Here is a 26,779-nt window from a genome sequence, read left to right as displayed (position 1 = left end):
AGTTAGCAAGAAAGGTGAAGATGGGTTTCTTGACCATTTATTGAATTGTATGAAGGTTATCAGGAAGAAATTAGAATATAATACACATAATTACCTGGGACTCTCCCTGTTATAGAAACTTGGACGATATGGCCATTTAGGTGAATGACCTCTCCAGCAGTGAGGTCTTCTACTAATGCCTTCAAACCCCTGTTTATACATATGTAGAAAGACCAGACTTACCTTTGACACGGGCTCTCTGTGCCCATAGGACCCGGAATAAATCCCAAGGTACATGCCTCAGAGACCAAGTCCAACCGTGAAGGGGGAAGATCAGTCCGGGAGAAACCACTAGATCTCGGTGATCCCCGGGCGATCTTGTGCACAGCCTTCCCGTCTCGACCCCGGTGCAACAGGTCCGGGCTTCCCAGCCCTACTCCAAACCCCAGGGGGAGGGTGGGAGGGCACCGGTCTCTGCCCCCTCCAGCTGGAGAGAAGGATTACGTATAAAGACCCTTTAAGACCTGGTTTCCCAGCTCTTTGATCTCTTCTCCCCGGTCTTCAGCTCCAGGTGCCCGGTTTCAAGATCACAGCTCCACTGTCTAAGAGATCTCCCCCAGATCCAGGTGCCTGACTACAGGATCTGCTTCCCCAGATCTGCACCCCCTGTTCCCGGTCCTTGGTTCTTATATCCAGGTGGCTCTGGCTCTTTCTTAACTCTCACTCCCGCCGTGGCTGCTTCCCGTACTCGGGAAGGGAAGAAGAGGCACCGGAGACTGAGAGCCAGTGGCAGCAGGAGAAGGTGGATGAGGGGGAGGAAGGAGCAGAGGAGGAGAGATCAGGGGGAGGAGGGAATGTAAAAGGGGCTGGGACTGTGCGTGTGAGAGACCCTCACATATCACATCAGGGAGGGGAAACCCCTTCAGTACTAGAGCAGGACATAGCACTCAAATGGTCAATCTCTATATCTCAGTGCACTTTCCCCTCTCCCTGCTTCTCTTCCCTGCCTCCTCCTTCCCCACCCTCCTCTTCCCTAGAGTTGCTGCTGTTCCGCATTCCTGGTAGGTAAAGGGTCGCCCTGGACTGACCTTTTGCTTTGCTAGATGACAGCTTCAGGCAAATGTTGCATGATTCCCAGGATTGAAATTCCAGAGGCACCAGTATAATAACACCTAGCCCCCAGCACAGAGGTTACCCACTTACAGACACTCAGCACCCACCATCTTTAGTAGCAAGCACACACACACACACACACACACACACACCTCTCTTAACTGACCCTTATTGTGTGGGATTTATCTTCTTACACACATTGTGGTCTATTTAATAAAAACTTCGGGCTCCAAAACGGGGACAATACTATTGCAAAAATTATTTAAAAAAAGCACCATATTTATCAAATAAAAGGAATCACATTGAAAGTAATATATTTTTTCCCCTTTGATAAATCTGTTGCATATTTTGAACTGGTTTGCAGATGGGAGACTTTAGTAAATAACCCCTATTGACTTCAACCAGATCTCTAACCTTTTTGCACACATATTTTGGGGTCTATTTACTAAAGTCTCCTGGCTAAAAAAAAACAGGGCAACACCCCCACTCCCATTATCATTCAAATAAAAGTAATTCCATTGAAAGCAAAGGGAGTTTTTCCTCTGATAAATCTGGTGAAAATCTTTTGCACTTAATTTTCCTTAGTTTTGCAGCCTTTGAGACTTTAGTTAAAAAAAAAAAAAAAAAACATTGTCTTTCAACCAGTACATCTGTAATCAGAAATTTGACACAAGATGATTCAACATCAGTTACACAATGGATAGAGTTTATTAACATAGGGAAATATGTATCAAGGCAAAAGGGCACAATTCTGGGGCACAAAATCTGCACCAGATATCAAAAGAAAAAAATTCAATGGAAATCAATATGATTTTTTCCTTTGACACATTTGGTGCAATTGTTGTGCCCCAGATTTTGCCCACATTCCAAGGTGGTGCCCCATTGGATCCACCACCCAATCTGAGGGAGCTATGCACTAAGCAGCGAGCTTTTTCGCGCGAGTCTGAAATTTGGACTCGCACGTTAAAAAGTGAAGCCAAACGAGGGATTCACTAACAAGTGAATCCCATTTTGGTCCGTGCGATCCAAAAAATGCCAGAATGCGCAAGTTGTTCCCCCCCCCCCCTGCTATTGCGCTTAAACTTGTAAAGCGCGATAGCTGAGAAAAAAAAGCAGCCTGTAAGAGCTGCATGGAGATGCTGCGTCTCCATACACGGCTCTTACCGGCAATCGTACAGTATAAATATACATTTTAATAATGATATACATGTGAAGGATGTCTCCTGAGCTGAACTTCATTTGGTTTCAGCCTCGGGGACCCCCTACTTCATGACATACAGGCCGCGTTATGGGGTGCCGGTATCCCCTGTGCTTTTAGAGCTGCCGCGTCACATGACCGGGGGATTTAAATCCTGCCGGGGGATACCGGCACCCTGCAACTGGGCCTAAATCTCATGAAGTAGGGGGTCCCCGAGGCTGAAACCAATGCTGTTCAGCTCAGGAGACCCCCTGCTCATCTACACTAGTATCAAAACACACATAAAATAAAAAATAATTCATTACCGTAGCGGCTATCCGCTATGGTAATGAAGCTGCCTTAATATAACTTTTATTAATAGAGTGAGGGAGCAGGGGGTCTCCTGAGCTGAACCGCGTTGATTTCAGCCTCGGGGACCCCCTGCTTCCCGAGATACAGGCCCAGATATGGGGTGCCGGTATCTCCTTCATTATTTACATGTCGCACGTGATGTGACGTGGGCGCTTTAAAAATGGCGGCGACACTGGCATCTGATGACCCATACAGGGGCCGGTAACTCAGGAAGCAGGGGATCCCTGAGCAAGAAATCAAATCGGTTCAGCTCAGGAGACGCCCTGCTCCTGCACATTATTTAAAAAAAAGATATTAAAGCAGCTTAATTTCCTTAGCGGCTATCTGCTAAGGCAATGAAGGGGTTAAGGCACAATAGCATGTTTATTGGGGACAATTGCCCCCAATAAATATTGCAATACACAACACACCCACCCCCTGGGCCCCCAACAACCCCTTTACTCCCCTAACATACATCACTGCTGATCTCCTCTTCTCCCTCTACCACTTGCCCTCTTGATCCCATTCCCTCCCATCTCCTAAAACCTCTTGCTCCTTCTATAATCCCTATGCTCACACAGATCTTTAACTCTTCCCTCTACTCTGGAACCTTTCCATCCTCCTTCAAGCATGCAACAGTCATACCATTACTCAAAAACAGCAAGCTTGACCCTACCTGTCCTTTTAACTATCAACCTGTCTCCCTCCTGCCTTTTGCCTCCAAACTCCTTGAAAGTCTTGTATTCTTTCGATTGCTACACTTTCTCAACACCTATTCTCTTCTAGACCCTCTACAATCTGGCTTCCGCACTGCTCACTCTACTGAAACAGCCCTCACTAAAATAACTGACGACCTCCATGCTGCCAAAGGCAAAGGTTATTACACTCTGCTCATATTACTCGACCTCTCTGCAGCATTCGACACCGTGGACCACCCTCTTCTCCTTCACATTCTCCATACTCTTGGTATTCGGAATAAAGCTCTATCCTGGATCTCCTCTTACCTCTCCCATCGTACTTTCAGTGTCGCTTTTGCTAACACCTCCTCCTCCTCTATTAATCTCTCTGTGGGGGTACCCCAGGGCTCTGTCCTGGGACCCCTTCTCTTTTCTCTTTACACACTCTCTCTAGGTGACCTAATGACATCTTTTGGGTTTAAATATCACCTCTATGCTGACGGCACACAAATTTACCTTTCAACCCCTGGCCTTACACCTGCTATACAGACCAAAGTTTCTGAATGCCTCTATGGAATATCATCCTGAATGGCCATCCGCCGACTGAAACTTAACATGGCAAAAGCAGAGCTCCTTGTACTTCCTCCCAAACCTTGCCCTACTACCTCCTTCCAAATTACTATTGGAAAACGATCATTCACCCAGTAACCCAAGCACGCTGCCTAGGGGTTACACTTAATTCCTCTCTCTCATTCTCCTCTCATATTCAAAACGTTTCTAAAACTTGTTGCTTTTTCCTCCGCAATATCACAAAGATACGTCCTTTCCTCTGTTACTTGACTGCTAAAACTCTGACTCAGGCCCGCATTCTCTCACGTCTCGATTACTGCAACCTCCTGCTGTCCGGCCTTCCTACCTCTCACCTGTCTCCCCTACAATCTATCCTAAACGCTGCTGCCAGAATCACTCTACTCTTTTCTAAATCTGTCTCCGCATCTCCCCGCCTGAAATCCCTCTCCTGGCTTCCGATCAAATCCCGTATCTCACACACATTCTTCTGCCCCTCCTTACATCTCAGCCCTAATTTCTCGCTATGCACCAACCCGACTCCTGCATTCTTCTCAAGGATGTCTTCTTTCTACCCCCTTTTTATCTAAAGCTCTCTCCCGCCTTAAACCTTTCTCACTTTCTGCCCCGCACCTCTGGAATGCCCTTCCCCTCAATACCCGACTAGCACCCTCTCCATACACCTTTAAGACCCACCTTAAGACACATCTGCTTAAAGAAGCATATGAATAGCACTGGATAATCCTGGACACATGATACATAAAGCTTGGCCCCATGCAGACGCACTTACTAGAATTCCCTCCTACTGTCTATATATGTTCCCCAACCTACCAATTAGATTGTAAGCTCTTCGGAGCAGGGACTCCTCTTCCTTAATGTTACTTTTATTTCTGAAGCACTTATTCCCATGACCTGTTATTTATATTATTTGTTATTTATATGATATGTATTACTACTGTGAAGCGCTATGTACATTTATGGCGCTATATAAATAAACAGAAAAAAGAATGGTGTAAAACAGCGCTAGTATATAAATTAAAACACTTATATGTTAAAAAACTGGCAGCCAGGTAAACACTGACAGTACAGTCAGTCAAAGCACAATTAGAAAAAAAGAAGAACCGGCGCCACAGTGAATAATGAAAACCAAACCAATAGAATGTAATGTCCAAATGGAGTCCTATTAAAGTTGGTAATCAAGGATGCTCACGTCAACGATGTGATATGAAAAAAAGAAGAAGAAAAACAAATTATGGTGCAGTAACTCAAATTAGGAGGTGAAAAGGTGGGCTAAACACACAAGACAAACAGGACATACAAACCAAGACAAACACACATGAAACGTAACACTAGCACAGGCCTATTAATAAAGAAATGCTGATTTAATAAGGTGGAGGGTGAATGAGACACGCATCCGGAGGGGCAAAATTACAACCCTACTCACAAGATGCCAGATAAAACAAGCAGCGAACTGGGGACATGCAGCTGGGCTTCCAAGATGGCGACCGGGATCCTCTCACTGGCGTCCTCACGTGACAGGGGTGAAAGGCTGAATCCCTCAGGTGATACAACTTCCGGACGGGTGTGACGTCACGTCCGCTGGAGATCCACACCGGACGTTCTTTAGAGCACTAGTCCTCCACTGGTGAGCCGCAATGTCCTCAAAAGTCAACCGCTTGACTTGACTAAAAATCGCCAGATACACACTTCTCCAAACCTGGAACAGCACTAAAAACACTGGAAACTTCCCGACGCGTTTCGTACGCATGCGCGTACTTCTTCAAGGGATGTGCCAACCCCTTGGACTCTATGATATATATACCATCAGTCCTGAGCTCTGATTTGTTAATTAATGATTGTATTAAATTAACCCCATATTGGGCATACTCGAGGCGGCACTGGGGGATAGGCATATGCTAAACAAATACACAAAAAACACACAAAAAACTTAGACAACATTAAACATAATGACATTAATACATAAAAACATTAAAACATTAAAACATTAAAAAGCATTAAGAAAATAAATATTAAGAGGCAGACAATTGAATGATTCACAAAAAAGCCTTAAGTTCAAAGTCTATGTTTAACCCTTTAGGGGACATAGTTTTCAGTTCATATATCCAGTAAGCTTCACGCATACTGGCCTGCTGGAGTCTATTTCCCCCTCTTGGGTTAACATCAACTATCTCGATAGCCTGACAGCAAAGACCATTAGGGTTTTTGTCATGACAAACGAGAAAGTGATGTGAAACACTGTGTGTCACCAAGCCCCTTTTAATATTGTAAATGTGCTCGTAGATACGTCTTTGGAACGTCCTCCCTGTTCTGCCTACATATTGCAAGCCACAGGGGCATTGCAATAGGTATATAACATATATTGAATGACAGTTAATAAATTTTTGTATGGAGTAGCTCTTATTAGTGACGTTAGATTTAAACTGTCTAGCACTCTTACTATAGAGGCATGCTGTACACTTAGCACAGGTATAAAAGCCTTTCAAGCTCCCTCCTTGTCCCTGCTTATGTTGTTTCACTGGACAGCTGGGGGCTAGCTTTGACTTAAGGTTATTGGCCTTTGAAAATATGATGTTAGGTCTTTTGGGGAGAATGTCCACTAACACCTCATCTTGTAACAAGATTGGCCAATATTTGTTAATAATTTGTTTTATTTTTGGCGCCATCTCATTATACTGCGTAATGAACGCTACCTGCTTATTACTCCTTTCTTGCGTATCCTTTTTTTTATATTGGAGTAAAGTGTCTCTATGTATCCCATTGACTTGATTAAAAGCTTCATTAAAGTCAGACTCTGAATATTTTCTATTAATAAATTTTTGTTTTAGATCTTCAGATTGGATCATAAAGTTCTCTACTTCGGAACAATTACGTTTAAGGCGTACCAGTTGGCCTTTCGGAATGTTTCGCAACCACTGGGGGTTATGCTGACTATCTGTGCGTACATAATTGTTAGCCTGCACAGGTTTAAAAAAGGTCTTAGTGTGCAGTATTTCATTTTTAACATATATGTGAAGATCTAGAAAATTAATGTGCTTAATGCTAGAACTACAAGTGAATTTAAGATTAAGGTGATTGTGATTAAGGTATGTGCAAAAATTATCAAGTGATTCCTGAGTGCCTGACCATACAAAAAACACATCGTCAATGTAGCGCCGCCAGAGCACCAGGTTTGCTCCTAGAGGACAGTTGTTCCAAATAAACTCCTCCTCCCAACTGTCCATAAAAAGGTTGGCATAACTAGGAGCAAACCTCGTGCCCATAGCGGTACCACATTTCTGAATGTAATACTGTGAGTTGAATGTGAAATAATTGTGTGACAAAATAAACCTAATACCGTCTATCAAAAAATTCCTTTTAATGGGTGAATAGTTACTTGAAGTTTCCAATTTGCGAGACACGGCCACACAACCTTGATGATGATTAATGACAGTATATAAAGATGTTACATCAGCCGTGGCAAGTATATAGCCACGCTGCCATTTTAGATCTTTTAAAATTTGTAAAATATGTGTCGTGTCTCGCAAATAGGATCTAACACCAGTGACAACAGGTTGGAGATGGTGATCAATAAATTGTGAAAGGTTGGAAGTGAGGGAAGGAATACCTGAAATAATAGGTCTCCCCGGGGGTGCAGTTAAACTCTTGTGTATTTTAGGTATAAAATAAAATAACGGTGTACGTGGAAACTGAACCGACAAAAAATTAAACTCATCTTCACATATTGCTCCACTATCTACGCCAGAAGTCAGCAATTCTCCAAGTTCGGCCCTAAATTGGACCAAAGGGTCACCGCTAAGGGGGAGGTATGTGGTTCTGTCACTCAAAAGTCTATTAGACTCCTGTAAATAATAATCTTTGTCCATCACCACAATACCCCCACCCTTATCAGCTGACTTAATAACAATGGAGTCATTCTTCTCTAGATTTTGGACTGCCTCTTTTTCCTGAATATTAAAATTATCCTATGCGAAAGAGATTGGTCAAAGAAAACCAAGGAGATTAATGCCACTAAGGTAGAAAATAAGAAACCAACTCCACCAATAGGATCCAAAGAGCTTAAGGCCAATAGGAGCAAATTTATGCATAAGGAAGTGAAAACTGGCCCTAAGAGACCCATTACTAATGTATTAGTTCCTACTCCATTTATTCCTACTAAACCACCTTTACATGACAAAAGTTTATATTTGCAGCAAAAAAGAGCCAAGGAACGGTATGATGCACTGACATTACCACAGTCAATACCTATACCGGTCAGCAATAGATACACACTGCTGTCCGATATAGGATCTGAGAGTGATGCGGAGAGCATTTCATACACACCCCTCCCTACACCTGCCATTAAGTCCAACTTTTCTTTTTTAGAATGGAGGAAAGAGAGAGAGCATATCTTTCCAGAGGTGGAAATTGTCAAACAACCATCCGAAAACCAACCTCCTATGAATTACAAAAAAAGAAAGACAGGGTCCGAGGGAGAAGAGGAGGTACTAGTAGAAATCAGTTAAAGAATAGGGTTGAGTATTCCAATATTTTCAATATCAGCAAACACCATCTAACTGATATTGAAAAGAGGGTACTCAACAAAGGCCTTACATTTGCCCCGGTTTGTGGACCAAATAGTTTCAACCTATTTATAGACGTCCACAAATTTGCTCGCAAACTCGCCCTGAAAAAATATTTTGCTAGGGACGCAATATCCAACCAAATGAGCCCTAATAGAGAGGCACTCAGTATGACTAACCCTCATGAAAGGATCTTTAAGCCAACATCCACTTTCTACCCTAAGTTCGCCCAAGGACACCTGGTGAGCTCATTTGTAGAAATGGTTAGTACAGATCTTGAGAATTCATGCAGAACTTACAAAATCCAAAAGGATAATTTTAATATTCAGGAAAAAGAGGCAGTCCAAAATCTAGAGAAGAATGACTCCATTGTTATTAAGTCAGCTGATAAGGGTGGGGGTATTGTGGTGATGGACAAAGATTATTATTTACAGGAGTCTAATAGACTTTTGAGTGACAGAACCACATACCTCCCCCTTAGCGGTGACCCTTTGGTCCAATTTAGGGCCGAACTTGGAGAATTGCTGACTTCTGGCGTAGCTAGTGGAGCAATATGTGAAGATGAGTTTAATTTTTTGTCGGTTCAGTTTCCACGTACACCGTTATTTTATTTTATACCTAAAATACACAAGAGTTTAACTGCACCCCCGGGGAGACCTATTATTTCAGGTATTTCTTCCCTCACTTCCAACCTTTCACAATTTATTGATCACCATCTCCAACCTGTTGTCACTGGTGTTAGATCCTATTTGCGAGACACGACACATATTTTACAAATTTTAAAAGATCTAAAATGGCAGCGTGGCTATATACTTGCCACGGCTGATGTAACATCTTTATATACTGTCATTAATCATCATCAAGGTTGTGTGGCCGTGTCTCGCAAATTGGAAACTTCAAGTAACTATTCACCCATTAAAAGGAATTTTTTGATAGACGGTATTAGGTTTATTTTGTCACACAATTATTTCACATTCAACTCACAGTATTACATTCAGAAATGTGGTACCGCTATGGGCACGAGGTTTGCTCCTAGTTATGCCAACCTTTTTATGGACAGTTGGGAGGAGGAGTTTATTTGGAACAACTGTCCTCTAGGAGCAAACCTGGTGCTCTGGCGGCGCTACATTGACGATGTGTTTTTTGTATGGTCAGGCACTCAGGAATCACTTGATAATTTTTGCACATACCTTAATCACAATCACCTTAATCTTAAATTCACTTGTAGTTCTAGCATTAAGCACATTAATTTTCTAGATCTTCACATATATGTTAAAAATGAAATACTGCACACTAAGACCTTTTTTAAACCTGTGCAGGCTAACAATTATGTACGCGCAGATAGTCAGCATAACCCCCAGTGGTTGCGAAACATTCCGAAAGGCCAACTGGTACGCCTTAAACGTAATTGTTCCGAAGTAGAGAACTTTATGATCCAATCTGAAGATCTAAAACAAAAATTTATTAATAGAAAATATTCAGAGTCTGACTTTAATGAAGCTTTTAATCAAGTCAATGGGATACATAGAGACACTTTACTCCAATATAAAAAAAAGGATACGCAAGAAAGGAGTAATAAGCAGGTAGCGTTCATTACGCAGTATAATGAGATGGCGCCAAAAATAAAACAAATTATTAACAAATATTGGCCAATCTTGTTACAAGATGAGGTGTTAGTGGACATTCTCCCCAAAAGACCTAACATCATATTTTCAAAGGCCAATAACCTTAAGTCAAAGCTAGCCCCCAGCTGTCCAGTGAAACAACATAAGCAGGGACAAGGAGGGAGCTTGAAAGGCTTTTATACCTGTGCTAAGTGTACAGCATGCCTCTATAGTAAGAGTGCTAGACAGTTTAAATCTAACGTCACTAATAAGAGCTACTCCATACAAAAATTTATTAACTGTCATTCAATATATGTTATATACCTATTGCAATGCCCCTGTGGCTTGCAATATGTAGGCAGAACAGGGAGGACGTTCCAAAGACGTATCTACGAGCACATTTACAATATTAAGAGGGGCTTGGTGACACACAGTGTTTCACATCACTTTCTCGTTTGTCATGACAAAAACCCTAATGGTCTTTGCTGTCAGGCTATCGAGATAGTTGATGTTAACCCAAGAGGGGGAAATAGACTCCAGCAGGCCAGTATGCGTGAAGCTAACTGGATATATGAACTGAAAACTATGTCCCCTAAAGGGTTAAACATAGACTTTGAACTTAAGGCTTTTTTGTGAATCATTCAATTGTCTGCCTCTTAATATTTATTTTCTTAATGCTTTTTAATGTTTTAATATTTTAATGTTTTTATGTATTAATGTCATTATGTTTAATGTTGTCTAAGTTTTTTATGTGTTTTTTGTGTATTTGTTTAGCATATGCCTATCCCCCAGTGCCGCCTCGAGTATGCCCAATATGGGGTTAATTTAATACAATCATTAATTAACAAATCAGAGCTCAGGACTGATGGTATATATATCATAGAGTCCAAGGGGTTGGCACATCCCTTGAAGAAGTACGCGCATGCGTACGAAACGCGTCGGGAAGTTTCCAGTGTTTTTAGTGCTGTTCCAGGTTTGGAGAAGTGTGTATCTGGCGATTTTTAGTCAAGTCAAGCGGTTGACTTTTGAGGACATTGCGGCTCACCAGTGGAGGACTAGTGCTCTAAAGAACGTCCGGTGTGGATCTCCAGCGGACGTGACGTCACACCCGTCCGGAAGTTGTATCACCTGAGGGATTCAGCCTTTCACCCCTGTCACGTGAGGACGCCAGTGAGAGGATCCCGGTCACCATCTTGGAAGCCCAGCTGCATGTCCCCAGTTCGCTGCTTGTTTTATCTGGCATCTTGTGAGTAGGGTTGTAATTTTGCCCCTCCGGATGCGTGTCTCATTCACCCTCCACCTTATTAAATCAGCATTTCTTTATTAATAGGCCTGTGCTAGTGTTACGTTTCATGTGTGTTTGTCTTGGTTTGTATGTCCTGTTTGTCTTGTGTGTTTAGCCCACCTTTTCACCTCCTAATTTGAGTTACTGCACCATAATTTGTTTTTCTTCTTCTTTTTTTCATATCACATCGTTGACGTGAGCATCCTTGATTACCAACTTTAATAGGACTCCATTTGGACATTACATTCTATTGGTTTGGTTTTCATTATTCACTGTGGCGCCGGTTCTTCTTTTTTGCTATATAAATAAAGACATACAATACAATAAAAGATCTTAATTTTTTTTTATGCACAGGAATGATACTATATGCCGGCGGTGGCCCTCGTGTGGTCCCCGCAGGTGCTCGGGGGTCTCTGCTTGCCTGCGGTACCAATCCTGTGCCCAAAAAAAAAAACCCATAAATAAATACACCCCACCCGCCCCCTAACACATACAGTACAATAACGGACAAAATTACTATTATCCAGATATGGATAATAGTGCATTTGCCCATTTAAAATACAACATCAACAAGCTGAAAAAAGTAAATAACATTTGCACTCACCCCTGCCAGGCTGCCATGATGAAGGCCGTCCTCATCCTCATCATCGTCCATGGCCTCCGTTCCACAAACAGTACAATAAAAAATACAATCTAGTGTCCCCTGAGCCCTTAATCACCTTAGCGGTTAGTAACCATTATAGTAATTAAGGGGTTAACCCACCCTCTCCAACTACCCACCCAGGACCCTTAACCACCCTCCCCAGGCAACTAACCCCACCCTTAACCCATTCATTGGTACAGTATGTACATCATGCTCATAAAATATGGGCATGATTTACCACTATAGCAAGAAATGGTGATAGAATAAAAAGAACAGAACCAATTAAAAACACATTACATTGCAAAATCAACACATTACTTATGCCAATCAAACAATTGAATGGTACAGTGGGTACATTATGCCCATAATATATGGGCATGATTTAACACTATGTCAGTCAATGTTCAACCTAAAAATAAACAATCACAAACAAGATCCAAACAATCACAAAATAAAAACAAATTAAGAAGTAAACAGAACAAAATTACCACCAATCAATTAATCAAATCCAAAATAAAGACCAGAATAAACAATTAAAACACCAACACAAAACCATGAATAAATCAAATAAAAATCCAAATAAACAGCATCATTAAAAAACAAAACTCAAACATTAATCCAACATTAAAAAGCAAACACAAATCAAAAGCCAGATATAAACCATTTAAAACACCACCAAAAATGCCAACACACAAAATCCAAACGGAAAATAAATAGCATAAAAAATAAAAAAACAAAGTACCAATATACATTTAAAATACATACAAGCAAGCATTTGCCAAAACCACCATTGCTTCTAACTGTATGTATGTATAGCAGTAAAGTGCCATACATAAATACATAAGCAATGAATGTGGTAAAAAAATAATAATCACAATTAAAATTAAATTAAAAATACCTGTAAAATAAAAATAACATACATTCAATTTTATTCTTTACCTTTTAGATGTCTTCACCATCCGATTCCTGGGGACACCGCAACCTCTCGAACCAATCCACAAACTCAAATAGGAATGGGCCACAGGTAAAATAAATCCAAAGTCCTTTTCTTCTTTCTTTTAAATTTGTAATCCATTTAGGGGTCTTCTATCTTCTTCTTCATCTTCTTCTGGATCTTCTTCATCTGGATCTTCATCTGGATCTTCTTCATCTTCATCGGTCTTCATTCGGCACGCCCTTGTCCTTCTATTGGTGGAGGAGGCTTTTTGCTGTCAAATGAGGCTGCAAAGGCTTTTATAGGCCTATGACATCACATTTTAGGCAAATGGTTCACACGCCATCTGATTGGCCTGTGAAAACCATGTGCCTTTTTTTGATGACGTCATGTAAAGGAAATGAAGCCATCCACTCAGAATGGCTGTGCTTCCTTTCCCTTTAACATGACGTCACCAAAAGCAGCATGGCTTGAGGACATGGACAGTGATGAGGATGAGGACGGCCTTCATCGTGGCAGCCTGGCAGGGGTGAGTGCAAGATGTATTTACTTTATTTATGCTGCTTAATGTATTTTAAATGGGCAAATGCACTATTATCAATATCTGGATCATAGTAATTTTGCCCATTATTGTACTGTATGTGTTAGGGGGCAGGTGGGGAGTGGGGTGTATTTATTTAAAAGTATTGGCCTTTGTGTTTTTTTTGGGCACAGCATTGGTACCGCAGGCCAGCGGCGACCCATCGACTCCCGTGGGGATCACCCGAGAGCCCCGGGCTCCCGTGGGGATCACCCAAGGGCCCTAGACTCCCCTGGGATCACCCGAGGGCCCCAGACTCCCGCGGGGATCACCTGAGGGCCCTAGACTCCCGTGGGGATCACCCAAGGGCCCACGGATACACGCGGGGATCTGCCACGGACGCCCGCTGGCCTGTTGTATCAATGCTGTGCTGAAAAAAAGATAAACAAAGATTTTCTGACTGTCTCCATTTCTTTTGTGTCAGCCTTTAGCTGGTGAAAAGAAATGCTGAGTTTTTAAAGTGCGATACACTTATCACTGCTTAGTGAATCGTGCTGACTGGCAAAAAACGGCTTGTTTGCCGTTTTTTGCCTGATCGGACGATTTTTTTTTTCACTGACTTTTTTCCCCATGGAAAATGCCTTTTAAGAGCAATACTGCAGTGTTATCACTGCTTTGTGAATCACGCTGCACGCAGTATCGGTCTTAAAAGGACTTTTCACTGCTTAGTGCATAGCCCCCTGAGTCTCTTAACTGACTTAATACAGATAAGCACAAAGCACTCCCCTACTGCACCAAGTTTCTCAGCTGCCCTTTTGCTAAAGGCCACAAGAAACAACATACGATTTGTCAAAGAAAACGAAGCGTATTTAAAGCAGCTGGATTTCTTTTCCATTGATAAATCTGGCACAATCCTTTTGCACCATTTTTGTAGTTGATAGATTTTAATAAATAATAAACTTCCAAGTTAGCAAATTCTGAATATTCTCAGCAACAAACTGTATCCAGCACCAAATTCAGCACATAGCACATTGTACAAACAAAATAGTTCCATGTTAGTGGCAACTGCGGCCCTAGCCAATTTAAAAGAAGCCACCTTCAAATAGTTCCCTGCATGGAGAATGAGTTATCTAGAAGCTCATTCCCAAATTATAAGTGGAATGAAAAAGGGATATGAGTGGCCCATAATGTCTTTATTGTTCCCTGCAATATTAATTATCCATTAAATGTGCCATTTCCACTCTACATTTGCTAATTTGGTATGACAAACAGTACCATCCTCTATCTTGTAGATTTCATAAGTTGAAATAAAAGTCTTTGGTTAATCTAGTTAACACTTCATAACGGTCCTAAGATAAACATCACATTCAGGGACCAAGTGGCCTGATAAGAACACACCTCATAAATGCCATGCTATTGACAAGGGAATTGCTTATTGCTGTAACACTTGAGTTGCAGTATAGATAACATGTAAATGAGGACTGGTTGAGGTCAGCTGGATATGAGAGCTGCACGCTGTGGTCTTGTAACATTCACCAAGGGCCTCCACCACCACAGCTTGATTGTAACCACTTTGGAAATGTGATTCATTATTTTCTTATTTTTTACTCCTTGCACATTACAACCTGTAAACACCACAATATCACACACAGCTGTGTGATGTTTATTGCGAAATTATTCTTTTGTTTGTTCTTTTCTATTTCTTTTCTGGCAAGGAGCTGGTATAATAAATAAGGTGCTGGTTTAAATACACAAGCTTGCCAGTTCATGTCTTGTATTGACCACTTTAGTTTTTGTTGGGCAGTGAGCACATCACTTTATCACTCCAGGGACAGGATTCACTAAGGCTGGTTCTATACTGCCGGGGCGTGCTACGCCGTGCGCGCACACGGCAGTTATAGATGGCTGAGGTCAGCCGGCCCTTCTATACAAGGGCCACGCGCACGGCAGGGAGCCGACAGACCACGGGGAAGAGAAGGAAAATCATCTTTTTGCGACGCTACCGGCGCTGAATGTGTGTGTGTGTGTGTGTGTGTGTGTGTATGTGTGTATGTGTGTATGTATTTGTGTGTCTGTACAAATGTAATAAATATTTTATTTTTACCAATGTTTTTTTTTTAATAAATTATAAATTACACATTACACACACACACACACACACACACACACACACACACACACACACACACACACACACACACACACACACACACACACACACACACACACACACACACACACACACACACACACACACACACACACACGCACGCACGCACACGCACACACACACATATACATACACACACACACATATACATACACACACACACATATACATACACACACACACATATACATACACACACATATACATATACATATACACACAAACACACACAAACACAGTACCTTCACAGCTCACAGCATACACAGTATACACACAAAAAGTATGCGGCACGTGCATGCGCCTTCGAACAGGCGTGCGCGCGCACGGCCGCACACACTATATAACAGCCCTAAGTCACAATACTGGGTATTATACCCCGATCCGGTGTTAATGGCCATTGACATGCATGGATGTTAATAATGGATTCGGGCTCGACACATCGCAGCACAGTTTATTGAATCCAGGTCTTTAAACTTGGCATCAGTAAGAACATGCTCAAAATGAGAAGCATGGCAGATGTATGTTACAATCATGATACAAAGTTTGATTATGTTAGCGACTGACCATAATTATTATATGCTCTATGAACATCAAAAGCAAAATTACTTTTAACTTTTAATGTAGCATAAAAGTTTGCATTACAAACATAGGCTCTTTTATTACCACTACAAGCCATTTTATTGTTCTCAGTTTAAATTAGAAAGGAAGAGAAAAGTGCTTGTGATGGTAATATATTGTAGGCTCTATGCAGCATACATTTCTAATGAGTTCGGAAGATAGAAAGAGTAAAGGTAGTTTTTACGAGGTTTAAATACTGTGCGTGTATGTGTGTATATATGTGTTGTGTGTGTATATATATATATATATATATATATATATATATATATATATATATATATATATTCCCATAATAGCACTCTGGTGTAACAAAAGATAATACATTTTATTATAATATCACATACATTAAAACAGTTTCCAATACCCTCACATAACAACAAATCCCTGAGTAATGGCTAATGAATATAGAAAGCCCTATACCAGATGGAGGAAAGTCACATTATGAATCCCTATTTATTCAAAACCACAGAGTAATGAGTCATGTGAGCGGCCTCAAACCCTTTAGACCCTTAGACCGTCCGGTCCTGTATTGAAAATGGTGGAATGAGACAAGCCTTCAACAAACATTAGGCATAAAAGGTAACATAACCTCAGAGTTGATAACAAACAAGGAAATGCATCAGCACTCATGTGTAAATAGCAGCATAAAGCTACAGCAACCCGTAAACAGCCAGTAAGGAAAATGCAAAAATGGCTGTACACACAGTTCATATAGACTCACTATTCCACATAGGTATACATTGTGAGAAAGTCCCAGGAGCCAACGATGGTCATATATAGAATAAAGATAAGTAGATACTTATGCAGAAAGCAGCTTCAGGAACTTAGAATCTGTTGCTGGTACAGCTGAAGCTAGACATGAGTGCATCACCTTGTATGCGGTCATGAGGTGGGGATGTGAGGGACACAGAGAGGACAAGGACATACAGGCAACCCCAACGTACGTTTTGCCGTCCTGCTTCTTCAGGGGGCAATATATATATATATATATACTGGCAGAGATGGCAGCTTCCAAGAACTGAAATCAGTGACATTTGCGGGTTCTGGATCATCTATTGTATTTAAATAGAAAACTACTGATTTTTATCATTGAAGTCTAAGATGCTGATGCCAAATATAAGTGAGGCTGACTTCTAATCAGAGAGACTCACAGAAAATATATGAGTTGATAGGTCTGAATGGGTTAGCTTTCCAACAAAGTATGTTACGTGAATATCAAATGAAGAACCTACTGTATGATTATTCAGGAGATGGAGTGGCTCAGTCAGTAAAGACAGTGATTGTTAACAATAATGCTGAGTTTGAAGTATGGAAACGTGGTTCAATTCTTGCTGTCTGCTTCTTGTGACCTTGGGCAAGTCACTTTATCTCATTGTGCCTCAGGCACCAACAAAAACAGACTGTAAGATCATCTGGGTGTCTTACCTAAGGTCCTCAATGTGCTCTAGTACTGAGTTTCTTGGTGAGTAGCATGTTAGAAAAAGTGAAATAAATATGATCTGCAAAACAGAGCAAGGAAAGAGAACATTGTTGAGGGCTGTAAGATCAACACTGTAATGTCTATTCACAAGTTCAATGAATCTACCCACTAGATCTTTTTTCACTAAGTAATAATTTGAACAAATGTAATAATTCAACAAGTAAGAATTAGGAAAACACATTTAATTATAATAAATAAAAATGGATTTTGTCCTGATCTGACATTATGATCATTGCAGCCAATGTACCAGTTTATTGTCAATTCATTGGAACACAATGGCCTTCAGTTTTTGATAATCATCAGTCTAAAAAAAATAGTGAAACATGATCTGCTGTGAGCTGCAATGATTTTGACAAAGTATTGGTATACAGCTGCAATACTGACATTGTCAGCTCCTTCTAATAAAAAAAAATACTAAAGTAAGGCAAAAATAATACCATTAGTGACTAACATGTTCAAAAGGAGTGCAAGCTTTAAGGGCCACTCTGGTCCCTTCTTCAGATTGTTTCCATGTACTCTATGGGCTAACACTATGCCATTCTATATCCGTGTCGGCTCATCATGACATTGGATATGTCACCTTATCTCCATGTTGTGCATATGGCACTAACATTAAATAGTAAGTTCCATAGGGTGCAGACTCATTCTTGAAAGTTTATATTTATACGCCAGCACTTTTGAAGAACATATTATCATTATAAATTCTGATGACACTGCTCTGCATTGATAGATCCTGTTTTATACATATGCCTTTAAGGCTCTTTATTTACATTGTAAGGAACGTACAGAAGGAATATAAGCACAGTGTGTTACGTGCATTACTTAAGCATTCCAGGACATGCCCTGTGGGTGTGTTTAGGCAACGGAAGCTATTGGTTCTGAGGCTCTCCGTGGTGCATTTTTGCTTTATCCTAGAGACCTCTTTGAAGTCACCAAAAAGAAAGAAAAAAACGAACCCTCCAGGCACATGAATAGCTCTCCGTATCTCCATAGTTTCTGCATTAGCTAAATAACAGGATTAGAAAGCACTGGTAATGTTTGGGAGGTTTGAAAAAACTATTCCCACTATGAAATTTTAAGTCTTTGCAGCGCAATTTGCGCTGCAATCAAGAATTCGTTCTCTCTGTTCCAGTGAGGAAACATGTAATGGTTAAAGCATTAGAGTTGCATACTACAGGGATGTACTATATTAAGGCAAAGAGAAGTGTGTTGTGCACAGGTCTCCAATTTTGCTCTTGACTGCGTAGTATGTAAGAAGCCAGTTAGTCAAGTTTCTTACTTCTGCTACCGATAGTTAATCTGGGAGATTTATGTCACTGGATTTCTTTGAGCAAAGAATACAGAAAAGTAGGAAATTACAGGTGCAGAATTTTATATGTTTTATGGGTATAGCTAGGGTAGCCATTGCTATAAAAGTCAAAATGGTCAATTTATATAAATCTGGTCTCCAGAGGCGATTTGAGACACAGTAGGCTGCATACGGAGAGGGCTCCCCCACCGCCCTATGTCAGAAAAGCACACACTACCACCACCCTGCTCATTTAATCTTCGCAAGGTGCCTTAAGCTTGTCAATATAGTTCTTATGGAAATACTTTTAGTAAGTGTGGGATGTGAGCAATTTAAATAGACTTTGCATATCTCTAACCATATCTCTCAGATATCTAATGTGTGCTCCTTTTTGAGATCAGGTGTCTCTCCCTATGTGGTTTGTGGTGATATATATAGAACTTGAGACTCTTTCTATCATTCAACAAAATCCAGGTGGAACGGATCCAATGGCGGATTTGGATGTATCCGGATGGAATTTTTTAGTGCTTAATCCGCCTTCGGATTTCCATGTGCCAATCGAATTTTGGTGCAGAAAATCCTTAAAATGAATTTTTGACAGTTTTGCCCATCTCTAATTACATGATACTTATATTAGTCAACCTGTCTGCTGCTTTTGATACTATTGACCACCCGCTTCTACATCACATTTTCTATACTCTCAGTATCAGTGACAAAGCTCTATCCTGGATTTCCACTTATCTCTCCTAACGTACTTTCAGTGTCTAAACCTTCTCTTTGTCTGCCGATTTCTCTGTGGCCACACCCCAGGGGTCTGTGCTGAGTCTCTCAAGGTGACATTATCACATATTTTTGTTTTAAATATGACCTCTATGCTAACAACACACACATTTACACTTCAACTCCAGACCTTACACCTGCTTTCCAGGAATATGTCTTTGAATGCCCTGTCTTAACTATTATATCATTCTACTGCTTGGCCCTACTGGCATCTCCCCTTTCTCCCCTAAACCCTGTAGCCTATTTGGTCAGAGGGGCAGCTCTGGAACTGGGCAGGTCATCAGGACATTTACTACTTTTCTGGCTAGTCCAGAAAATGATCTTGATGTTGTTAAGGGTAGACCGGAACGCAGGTGATGAGGCTGCTGGGTTTTTGGGCACGGCAGCAAAAGGAGAAAGATGAAAGTGTGCTAGGGACTTTTACAAAAAAATCAAGTTCTTTATTGTAGAAACTCAAACAGTAACAGCAACTTCACAGCAACAATGATTTCTTAGAGCAACAATACATTTTTCCCAAGAGGTGATTTCAGGCTACAACCTGGATAGCGTACTTCAATATTTAGGGAGCTCACCAAGAGAAGGCTTCCACAAGAGTTTGAATTAGGGTGTATTATGTTTAGTTAAGATCTTGGGGACCTATCTCCCATAGGAACCTCCGTTACTCAACCAGTCCCCTGCTATCTTTTCCCCCTCATTGCACGGCTAGTCTTCTGGTGACGTGCCCTTGCCTACTGCTTGGGGTACCGGTCTGGTTGCTCCTGTACCTGGTTCACCTCCCAAGATCTTTGACTCCTTCGAGAACTTTCAGAACTCCCACTCTATAGATGACTTGTCTTTTAAAACATGGGACCTAAACACTACAGAGGCTAAGGCAAAATTTACTAATCTAACCCATTAGTAACCACATGGAATCTAACCTAAATCCTGCTGCTAGAATCACCCCACTCTCTCCTAAATCTGTCTCTGTTTCTCACCTGGCTTCCTATTAAGTCCTGTATTACTTACATAATTATTTGTCTCTATTTCAAGGTTATACACTCCTCTACCCCTCCTTATATCTTTGCCCTAATTTATCAATTGATCCCTGCACCCCTCTTGTGTTCTGCTGAAGGATGTCTTCTTTTTACCTTTTTGTATATGAAGCCCTCACCCACCTGGTGCCTTTCTTACTTCTTGCCCCGAACCCATGGAATGGCCTTCCCCTCAATATCCACCAAGCACCAACTCTTTCCACATTTACAGTCTGTCTCAAAACATATCTCTTTAATAAACCATTTAAGTAGCTCCAAAATATTCACCCTTGCATATGCCCTAACAAGAACACCTTCCTAATGTCTCTGTATGTGGACCCTACATACCACTTACATTGTAAGCTCTATGGGGCAGGGACTCTTTCCTAATGTTGTATTTGAAGAGCTTTTTGCCATCATGTATTTACATCTCATGTTATTTTGTTGCGTTTACTTCTGCTGTGAAGTGCTACAGTATGTACATGGATGTCACTATACAGATCAAGACATACATACTGTACATAAATACGTACATACATACATACACGGTCAAAAAAAGTTTATCCTCTGTGCTATATAAATTTGGAAACATTTAAAGTCAGACACAATATCATTACTTTTTTAAGCCACTTAGCCCACTGTAAATTACCAAATAACCCAGGATGGGCAAACCCGATTCACCACGCGCTTTCGAAATGCTGTAACATTCAAACACCCCTATAAATGCGCAATAAGAAATATATTTTAACTCTTATTAGCAACTTGAAAAAGAGGAGGAGCGGAGGAAGGAATAGACCACATCTGCTGCCTCATTGCCCCTTATTGCATACACTGATAATAAGGATGGAAAATTCAAAGAAAAGGCTAATAAAAAGATATTGGGAATGAAGCAATGGCCACTGGATCTTTACATCTCGGTGAATACAAGTGGTTAATAATAGTGTTTCTGTTTTCGAAAGGGGTCAACATGAGAGGATCTTGGGAACCACCAGACATATCTCAAGAAATAAACCAGAGACAACAAGCATGTGCTTCCTGCTTTACATTTTACTCAGGACTTGGTTGCCCTCCTCCTCCTCTAGTCTACTGAGTTCAACCCTGCCTAGAACAGCCAAGCCTGGGGAAATATAGTTATCCATTTCCCTGCCAGAAAAAAAAGCTATTTTACCCCGAGCGTGGTGTCTGCACTTCTTTTCAGATTTCACTCCCAAGTGGGAGCAGCCAGGACCAATGCTGCTCTGCTTTTCTCATAGACACCTACTGTAGCAGTAAAGGTATAAATCCCAATGCCAAAGGCTGGTGAATGCATAACTTTTCAACATGATCACCTACAATAGTGAAAGTCATAAACCAACCAAGATGTACCAAACTTCATTGTCCCTCTGTTGTGTTATGATGGGATATGTTGTGATATTCTGATTCTACACCCATACTGCCAATGTATCCTATGCAAACTCTGTGATATTTTGTGTTTTTATAACGGAATATGTTATGTTATCACGCACGGTGTATACCACTTACTCTACCGTTTATCGAGCTTCAAAATATAAATACAAATACAGGATGAGTATCTTAGTGGACTAAATGTAACAAATTGTAGGTTGAATTGTTGGACATGTCTTTTTTTTAACCTCATCTACTATATAATTATGTTACTATGAAACCCTTTCACTGCCAGAAAGGGTTACATTTTGGGCATTGCTAAGCTTGTTACATTGTCGGTGTTAAGGTTTGTCTTGTAGCTTTTGTGGACTGCTATAACAATTTTTGCAGTTGACTTAACCCTTCCTACGCTCATTTATTTAGTCTTAAAGTAAACATTTTATTCTGTGCTATATTTAATAAGGTCACTTTTGCACTGTGGAAGCTGAAGTGTCAGCCAAGTACTCCCTGGTATCTTTGCCTGCACCTATCCAGTCAGATGAGTATACAGGAGAAGAGTAGGACACTTGTGTGTGGAAGCTCCTGCCCATCACACATTGGGCTATATGTATCAAGGCAAAAGAAGAGCATTGAGAGCAAAATTATTCCACCTAATGTATCAAAGAGACAGTACCATTGAAGTCAATAGGCATTTTTTTTCATTAATACATACTGTATGGTGCAGTTATTTTGCCCCACAATTGCCCCACTTTTCCCTTGATACATATGCCCCACTGAGTTCACAAAAATGGGAGTGGCTAAAGGAATCTCCTTTGAGGCCAGTGTTTACAAAATAGCTTTACAATTATTTCCAAATACCAACAGCTGTAAGTCATTACTAAGGCATTAATAACCCCTTAAAGAAGCAATGTCATCCAAAATGTCCTAAAATGTTTATAACATGAATGGAACCAGGGGGTACTCTGGGGAACCCGAATTTCTGAGATACTTACCATTTTAGCTGCCGGCACACTTACTTTTTTTTTTTAACATGGTACCGGCTGTCATCCAATAAAAAGCCTTACTTGAGCAATCCACCCTAACTAACCTCTATTTTCTTTCACATGATTTTTAACCGGGGGTCCTCCAGAGCTCAACTGCGCTATTTACAGCTCTCTAGACTCCCTGTTTCTTTAGATTTTTACCAGTATAACTTCCGGATTTTTAAAGGGGATTTAAATCACCATTCAATAGGATTCCCCAACCAATTATATTGTAGCTTCCTATTGGCCTAAGATTTGACAGCCATTTTATGGGAGATTTCAACCTGGTAAGTTACCGGTAAGTATCTCGGGAACCGGGGCAATTCTTGAAATTGAAAATAGTTGCTCAGGATTCCCACCTTGTAAACAAATGGGAGCATTTTAAAAAAACCGAGTAGGAGGAACTGCTCCTATAATGTCACCCAATGCGGCTTCCTATTGGCCAGTGATTAGGCAGCCATTTTTCCCCCAGGATGGGTGTAGAAGACCAGCAGCTAAAACTGTAAGTATCTGGGTAGCTGAAAATTGACTGGTACAGTTCCGGAGGAGGCCCCAGTTCCACCCATGTTAAAAGATCAATATACAAAAAAGATCATTTGCTGCTTTAAATGTATCACTGTTATTTGTTCATTTTGGTCGTATGAGCGGGAATACACTTTTAAAATATCCCAACACTCTTACGATAGGAGGATATCAGAGAGACTAGTATTTAGATTGTAAGTTCTTCAGGGCAGGGACTCCTTATGAGAATCATAAGCTTGTGTGTCCTGACATGCGTGACTGGTTGATTTCAAGTGCTGGTTGTATTAAGAGTGCAGTTTGAACTAGAAGCCGTTTGAACAGGGAAGGGGACTCCTTTTTCTAAGTGTCACTTTTATGTCTGAAGCACTTCTTCCCATTATGTGTTATTGTATTATTTGTTATTGATATGACTATCTCGTGTATTACTGCTGTGAAGCGCTACAGTATGTACATGAATGGTGCTACATAAATAAAGATATACATACATACACACAGACATACATACATATACACTAGTAAGTATAGTTGAACTAAGCTGACATTATTGCAAGGGCACAGCCTCCACTCTGATTGGGGGGTCATTCATTAAACAGTGATAGTGTCAATGAGAGTTTCAGTTCTCAATAGTGCTCCAATCTGCACCATCACAGCTTCGTAAATAACCCCCATTGACTCATTGACACTTGTTTCACTGTGGGAATCAGGGAGTGGTTACATGGAACCACAGAAACATTTAGAGACGTAGTTAATTCACCATATGATCCATCAATTTCCATTTCCCCATTCAGCAATATGGCAGTTTAATGAATAACCCCAATAGACTCACTAGACTTTAGTGGTACCAAATAGGTTGACCAATTCTCTGCTTGAATCACAGCTATGTTGTTTTACTGACTTGCATTGCAATTTTGTTTGGCTTCTCCAAAAGGCTTAGCTCGAAGCCAATTAGCACCCTATCAGGCCTAACCCCCTCAATACTGCTTTCAAAAAAGATTTAAGACGTGATTAAAGCAAGGTGCCTGGGGAAAGACTTGCTTGGGACTTCCCTTGCCTATTCTCTGAGTACTAAGCCTGAGGTAAAACACATTTTCTTGTTGTGTTTTTTTTTTTTTTTTTTAATCCAAAAAGAAAACCCAAAAAATGAAAGGCACTTTAAACTTGCTCTGGCAGTTAAACCACTTAACCTCAGGCCATTGTAATGAAAACAGTATCCAGGATAGCAAAAAAAAAAACCTTCAGTCATTGATCTTTATTGGAAGGAAAGATGCGTAGCTATTATTTCTGATTGTTTCTTTTATTTTTATCAACTGGGAAATTCAATAAACAAAGGATTTGCTAAACTGAAGCTAAACTTAAATCAACTGTACCATTTGGTTGGCAACGTTACAGCATTGAAGGGCAATAATATGAGTTGTATTCTTTGCATACCATGATACATTTTGTTAGATGGACATGAAAATACTTAATAGGCAGTGTGTAGTGCAAAAAAACTTCCCACCCCCAAATACATACAAAAAATCCCCACCCCCAAATATATACAATGACCCCACCTCACCAAATATATAGAAACCCCCAAATACATACAAAAAAACACTACCCCGATACATATAACACTCCAATACATATTAAAAATATATATATATATATATAAAAAACAAAAAATATAAACTCCCATACACATAAAAAAACAATACATATATATAAAAAAAAACATTACATGTAAATCGCCCAATACATATTAAAAAAAATACATATAAAAAAGACCCCAATACATGTATAAAATCCCCAATACATATAAAAAGCCCCAAAGCATATAAAAAAACCTCCATTCATATTAAAAAAAACAATGCATATAAAAAAATCCCAATACATATAAAAAAAGCCCTTGTGCATATATAAAAACAATACATATAAAAAAACAATACAAATTAAAGAAAACCAATACATATAAAAAAACACAATGCATATAAAAAAATACATATAAAAAACAATGCATATAAAAAAAACTATGCATATAAAAAAAACTATTACATATAAAAAAAAGCCCCTGTGCATATAAAAACAATGCATATTAAAAAAATACATATAAAAAACAATGCATATAAAAAAATACATATAAAAAACAATGCATATAAAAAAATACATATAAAAACACAATGCATATAAAAAAATACATATAAAAAACAATGCATATAAAAAAACTATGCATATAAAAAAACAATGCATATAAAAAAAACTATGCATATAAAAAAAACCTATACATATAAAAAAAAACAATGCACATAAAAAAAACCCAATGCATATAAAAAAAACTATATACTGTATATATATATATAAACCCCAATACATATAAAAAATATCCCCTCCCCCATACTTAAAAAACAGACTTACTATGTGGATTCTCAGGTTTCTGCGGGGGCCCGGTGTTTGCTGGGGGGGCCAGTGCTGCATGGTGGGCCCAACCTCTGGTCAGGCTTGGCTGCCCTGTCCTTTTGTGGCCGGCCCCGGCTCTCCTTCAGCTGCAGGTCTCTACCACTCTCTCCCATGTGCTTGCAACGCTGGCGTGAAAGCCGGGTCTCCCTCTGCTTCCACATGCCGGAAGCTGAGCCAAGCTTACTTCCGGCACGCTGCCGTCACAGAGGCCCGTTGTGCGTTGGTGTTGGAAACTCGGCGTGGGACAGAGAGGAAGAGGCCTGCAGTTGAAGGAGAGCCGGAGCATGGCTGCGAGAGGACTGGCAGCCAGGCCTGGCCAGAGGTCGGGCCCAACTTACAGACCCGGACGGACTGGCCACCCGCATACACCGAGCCCGGGACACCTGTCCCTTTTGTCCCCCTCATTGGCGGCCCTGGTTTCACCCTTAATAGACCAGCAACGTGACTACACACCATTTTGAGATAAGAGCTCCAACGCAGTACTGACAATAATATTGTGCTAAGTTGTTTTCACGTTGGACACTGGAACTAATACAAGGGACAATAGTGCAGAATCAATATTTATTGTGTATTGTATTGCGTATGTATATACAGTGTGTTAAATATAGAGTGTTTTCTTTAAGAGTAAGGGCCACCGGATTAA

The 26,779-nt window shown here is 40.4% G+C and overlaps 1 protein-coding gene across 7 annotated transcripts in view; it reads right to left on the bottom strand.

Annotated features, from left to right (window-relative positions):
• CDON (cell adhesion associated, oncogene regulated) overlaps positions 1-26,779 on the bottom strand; it is a 219,811-nt gene that overhangs the window by 79,024 nt on the left and 114,008 nt on the right. For 2 of the 7 annotated variants that reach the window (XM_075604352.1, XM_075604349.1), the window contains exon 1: positions 223-948. The exons of 4 other annotated variants lie outside the window; for them this stretch is intronic. The gene's annotated coding sequence lies outside the window, so the exon portion shown is untranslated. Of the gene's footprint in view, positions 1-222; positions 949-17,643; positions 17,718-26,779 lie in introns of those variants that run through there. One more of the 7 variants, XM_075604348.1, reaches the window with a different exon arrangement.

This window comes from Ascaphus truei, chromosome 6, assembly GCF_040206685.1.
Source record: "Ascaphus truei isolate aAscTru1 chromosome 6, aAscTru1.hap1, whole genome shotgun sequence".
Classification (NCBI taxonomy): Eukaryota; Metazoa; Chordata; class Amphibia; order Anura; family Ascaphidae; genus Ascaphus; species Ascaphus truei.
The sequence above is the reverse complement of the archived record's forward strand: the minus strand, read 5'-3'. Positions and strand labels throughout refer to the sequence as shown.